Source organism: Notolepis coatsorum, assembly GCF_963971535.1.
Source record: "Notolepis coatsorum genome assembly, chromosome: 16".
Classification (NCBI taxonomy): domain Eukaryota; kingdom Metazoa; phylum Chordata; class Actinopteri; order Aulopiformes; family Paralepididae; genus Notolepis; species Notolepis coatsorum.
This window is the reverse complement of record NC_140180.1, coordinates 71,526,137-71,532,537: the sequence shown is the minus strand read 5'-3', so window position 1 is coordinate 71,532,537 and position 6,401 is coordinate 71,526,137.

Sequence of the window (6,401 nt, the reverse complement as noted above, 5' to 3'; positions counted from 1 at the left end):
TTGTACGGATCGGCATGAGGGACATACGGTGTCGAAACGCACAGCCCTCCCTATCGTTTTAGCACCACACTTTACTTGACTCTGGGTAGGGTTTATAGTATACTTTATACAAAATAAAAATAAATGAAATCAGGGGGAAATAACTGTTATCTCCTAAACTACAGCGTAGACAGCTATGGAATTCTGGACTTAATCATATATAACAACAAAAAACCCTAGGGGTCCCTTGGCTTAGACAAAATATTATCAAATGGGGGTCCATGATTGATTGAAAAGTTTATTAACAGATTGCAGAATGGGTACAGTACAGTACAGCTCAATACATACAATTGTTAAGGGGATGCAGACCAGAGAAAGACTTTCGTCTTGTTTACATCAGGGTCCCCCATTTTCAATTCATCATAACATTTATGACATACACGACAGATAAACAGTAGTTACATCCAGACATGACATACAACAAGATATACAAATAAACAGTAGGGGAGAGTGGGGTAAGTAGTGCCAAGGGGCATGTAGTTCCACCCGTTATCTAGAAAATCATAGAAGAAGTTGGTCATGTGACAACGTATTTTTTTAGAGGCATCCATTTCACTCAACCTGCAGAGAAGGGAGACACCTGGCTTGAGAGGTAAGCACATTTAAGTTCAAAAAACAGTTTTTTGCCCTCCAAAGTAAAATTTGTATGATCAAGGTTTTTTTTATTGCTGTGTTTGAACAATTATAGACAACTTTGAAAACAGTTCACACATGTTTTAGTAAGCTACACCATGAGTCTATACAGTTAGCATGATGCTAGCTCAAAACAGCTGGGGGATGAATTTTTTTCAAAATGGTAGGCTTGGGGTGATTTGTGCCAAAGGGCCTAGGTTAAGTTGTGCCAGGTGTTCTGTTTGTTAAGTTGCCCCAACTTATAATTATTAACTATATATATTACTTTATTGTATTTTATTGTTATTGTACATTATATTCTTACATTTGATCACTAAAACTATGTGATATTCTTCATTTTAGACCAAAATCCATCATGCCACGCAGATATACAAACGGAAGACAGACAGGGTTTCAACTCCTCTTGAGAAGTTGGAAAGAGCAGTGAAAGAGGTGCAACAGGGGAAGACTATACGTCAGGTTGGAAAGGAGATGAAGATCTGCAGGATGCTTTTACCGCGTTTGAGATTAAAATGATCTGTTTTACGTAAAATTATCAATGGCACAATTTACCCCAGTGTATTCTCTCTAATGTCACAACTTACCCCGCACCGGGGGCAAGTTGTGCCACAAAACCAAATTTCTTTCTAAAGCTATATTTCTGAAACAGTTTATTTAAGATCCAAAGTGATTGTCCCCAGGGATGCACAACATCCTAAACTATATGTACATATTTTAGTTGGGGGCATTACTGTAATCCCCTTGCTTTAAAGGCACTTTAAGTAAAAAGTGGCACTACTCACCCCACTCTCCCCTACTGTTTAAGAGACAGAGTTTCTAAAAGAGAGTACAGTATATACATTTGAGGGGGAGGAAACTGTACATTGGAGGGGGTTGGGTGGGGGGTTTGGACATTTACAGGGGCCAGTTTCGAATGGCAGCTTCCCGTAGGTACTCTTTGAGAGCGGTTTTGAAGGTGGGTAGGGATTCACATTATTTTACGGCTGTGGGTAGGGCGTTCCACATTGATGTGGCATAATTGCGAAACATGTTTAGTCCCTTGTTTGAGCCGAATCTGGGTTGAACATGATTTGTGGAACTCCCTCTGGTGTTCGTGGAATTCTTATCTTTGGAAAGTATTTTGACATTGTACATGGGTATCTTAGTGGTGTAGTGTATCTTGTAGACCAGGCCCATTGCAAGTTGCTGTACTCTGTCATCTAGCCATCCTAGGTTGTCAAAATGGGCAGGGGTGAGGTGGGTTTTAGGAGTAAGGTCAAGCAGTAGTCTGACCAGTTTGTTTTGTGATGTTTGTAATCTTGTTTTTAGTGCCTTTGAGGTGCTTTGGTACCATGAGGTGCAAGCATAGTCGTAGTACCCTTGAATGACTGCTCCTGTTAGAGTCTTCAGGGTATTCTTGTTTACCAGAGAGGAGATCCGGTACAAGAATCTTGTTCATTGGTTGACTTTTTTAATTACATTGGTTGCCATTTTGTCACAGGAAAGATTTGCCTCTAGGATGGAACCCAGGTATGTAATTTCATCTTTCCTCGTGACAATATTGTCACCCGCTGTAAGCCGTTGGTCTTGCTGAGTTTGTTATTTGATCCAAAGAGAATGGACTGTTTTACCCAGGTGTAATGATAGTTTGTTATCAGCTAGCCATATGCAGAGTTTGCCTAGTTCAGAGCTGAGCGCTTTTTCAACCTGCAACTTGTCCCCGTCAGAGACCAGCAGGGCTGAGTCGTCCGCGAACAGGAACAAGTTGCAGTCACAAGCTGATGTAATTTGCATAAATTAGGAACAGTAACGGTCCTAGTATGCTTCCTTGTGGAACACCACAGCTCACTGAAAGGGCGGGGGGGGGGGGGGGGGGCAGGCATGCAGTCGTGCACACACGCGGTTACACGGCGTGTTATTAGTAGGTCACTCAGGGCAGAAGTGCGCGCAATGATAAGTACCCGGCCGTTGTAGAAAGCTACCCGGCCGGCGGCTGGCACTTCTCACCTATACTTTGCATAATAATACGATACCTACGAGAAGGTGGGGGGCTGCTTGATCTCCATTGTTATGCATAATGATCATCTGTTTTGTGCGCAAGTGTAGTGTACTGTTTACCTCCACCATCTGTTCTCTCCCCTCCAGGTAGGATTGCATCCAGCTCACTGATGAACTATCAAAACCAATTGCTTTTAGCTCGTCAATCAGAATGGAGTGACGAAAGCCTTTTGGAGGTCCAGCATGACCATGCTGCAGTATTTGCCCACATCCACCTCTTGTTTCATGTGGTAGGAGGCTCTCTGAAGCCTTGTTGGTATTTTGAATATTTGTGCAGAAAAACCCTTACAGCTCATTGCTAACCAGGAAGACAGTTATCAGATGATAGTTATTATTCCACATTCATTTTAGAGATAAATCTGGTGCCTAAACAACCAGTTATATAATGGATATACAGCATATATTTGTCATCCTTAATGAGAAGGACCCACCCATTATTTCAGCGTGGAAATCTTAATATTCTTTACTAAAAGTTAGTCTGCTGAAAGCTTGGATCTTTATGAAAGATAGGTAATTGTTTTAAATGCAAACAGCAGCAGATGGGGTCCATTCCACTAATCAGTAGCTGTGACACGTTAGAGCAGTATCAACAAACATAACTCACAGTTGCTCAGTTCACACAGGGAGAGCTCCAAGCTAAACACATTACTGGCTGAGTTCTCAGCTAATGAAGATGGTTTCCCATGCACTTTAACTAGACAGAGTCTGTTTAAGATCAGTCTCAAGGTACTCAAGTCATGAAAATGCAACTTGTGACTTTACCAGGACTTGGGACCTGACTAGACTTTTGAATTTTTGTGACTTGAACTTGGGGAGTTTCTGACAGTATACCCCAGTGTGAGATCCACTGGTTTTTCCAATGTGTACATAATGTAAATATCTGTAGATGACAGCATCTACTCTGACGGATCTATAGAGGAACAGCAGTTTTCATTCGTGTGTGTTTTCAAGTTATACTGGGAGGCCACAGACAGCCAGAGCAGAGAGCAGATAAGGACTTGGGCTGTGCACCAAGGTCAATCACTGAGGACAGAGAGGGGGGCAGGGCAGGCCGCAGAGAGAGCCTTTTGAATCATAGCAGCGTTAAAGTGTCAGAGGTGACAATAGCGCCGTTGCCATGGCATCGTGTCACTTAGTAACGAGAGAAGGGGCGTGGCTACAGGGATGACCACCGGTTGCTAGGGGAAAGATGTTATTAGCTGTGAGTTCTTTTGGTTTGACTCAGACTAGGACACGAGGCTGACACGTAGGGAGGTGGACAGAGACTGCAATAGCTGGAGGGTGGGGGAGGGGCCTCCTCCACCCTCCTAGGCCATGAGGGCTAGCTTCGGCTAACAGGGAAGGTTTTTGGCTAACGACTAGGCCTCAACCACCATCGGACTAATAGCAGAAGAGACGGTAGAGATAATGAATTCAATATATTTTTCAAGGACCTTTCAGAACTGTTTTCCATCTTGTACAGAGTATGTTTATGGGAATAAACATAACGTTCCAAGGAAAGGTATCCTGTTTCCAGTGTATTTAAGGGCGCGTTCACACCTACCCTGTTTGGTCCACTTAAATGAATAGTCTGTTTCGTTTGTAGAGGTGTGAACACAAACCGAACTATTTTGAGGACCAAACAACCGAACCATGGTCCTCTTGAAAAGTTGGGACTCGGTCCGTTTCAATCGAACTATAGTACCTAATGAATGAATGAATGAAATGTATTGGAAGGATAAGCCCCTTGAGATATGCTATCTCATTTTCGAGGGGGTCATTAACACTATCAGTGCCGACCTTGTTTACCTTTTTACCCCGTTGAATGCCATCATCCACTTCAATGTTAGCGTTAAAAACGCCTAATCTATGTTTTAAATTATGGCTATGTGTCTAATCTGCCCGTCGCTTATCAATGACTTGTTTGCAGTCAACATTGTCGAAACGGATTTTTTTTTTTTTTTTTTTTTTAAATCGGTTCATATCCTTTTTATAGCATTTCGAAAAGCTATCGTTCTCTCAAATTTTCGGAAAATTGAAAGATTCCCCCATAAACGGCATTTATTGGAATATTCTCGAATACACTAGACACGTTGTCATTTGTCTGCCTATTTATGAATCGTTTTCAAATAAACGCTAGATTATCGATAGTATATGTGTACTTATGCACGCTATAGACGCGGGCTGAAAAATCTATTCTCTCGTTTCCTCAAGATCACACACACACACATAGGGACACGCTGTTATCTCAGTGAATACAGCTCCGATTACCCCAAGACAGGTAACATAGACTCCTTACCTTAGATCAGATGTTCTCCAAAAAGATTATTCCAATTCCTGATCGCCATTCCAAATATCGATCACGCTTATTGATTGATTATTGGCTGCTGTAAATATATATTCCAGGCTACTTTCCGTCTCGCGATCAGATCCCTCTTGATCAGACGGCTCGCCAGCACAATGGAGCCAGTTGGCTCCACCTCTACAGATCTACAGATCCCAGGTCAGTCTAATCGACTGACCTGCAGTTACACAGGGCTAGACGATAGGGGGCGCTTTTTTCCCATCTGAGCTCCTGGAGGGGCTGCTGTACCAACGGGAGACTCTGTTTATTCAGATCGCTAATAAAAAAATAAAACAACATTTGTCGTCGTCGGCACTCACCGGGGGGGCTGATAAAACGAGTTATGTCGTCGCTGGCATCCAAAGTGTTAACATAGGATACAAAACATACAATACAATACAAAACAAAACACAGGACAACAAATACACTTATACACTGACAGACACTCTCCCAAGCTCACCCCCACAATCCACACCGATTCCTTCCAAGAGGATCACCAATATATAGGGATGCCCCGATCGATCGGCCACCGATCGTTATCGGCCGATAATCAGTATAAATATGCGATCGGTGAATTCCGATAATGAGTCATATTCGCCGATCGCGGAAACCGATCAAGCGGAGAGCTCACTCGCTGTCTGTCTCAGACACACAAGACCTGCAAACTGCTCCCTTGCCCCGCCCGCACCCGTGTACAGTTTGTAAACACAGAGGACTGAAAGGCGGCTCCTCTGCTCGAGTCTATGGTGCATTCGACCTGAGCTAATGTTAGCTAGCGACCAATTGTTACCGTTTAAACAAAATTACCCAGTCAACTATTCACTTTTAGTAGGCATTGTCTAACGGTATTTAGCCGGCTAGCTCCTGATATCAACAAATGCTCCAGCAAGTCAAGTAGTCCATGTTGATACCTCTGTTAGCGTGCGTTAGCTGACGTTAGTTCACTGTTCAAAACGAAATGTCCCATTGAACTAAAAAGTTCTGTCTTAACGTCATCTAGCCGGCTAGCAGTAGCTACAGATAGCTCCTGATATCAATGTCTTATAACATTGATTCAATGCGTATTCGAGCTGAGGGCTTGCTGAATGTGATATGACCAAAGCACAGTAACGTTACCAATAGGGTCCAGCTGCAGCACAGGAGAATCCTTTTTGGAGCTGGAGGCTACTAGAGTACACACAGACAGTGGAGCTGTTTGCAGATAGCGAGCATTTTGACTTGTTGCGTGGTGGTGATGTCTTGCAGATAATACAAGTACAAGTCTAATTATATAATATATATATTTTATAAAAAAAAAAAAATTATATAAAATAATTTTTAATTTCTTTTTAATAAAAAACGATGGTATCGGATCGGTATCGGCCGATAT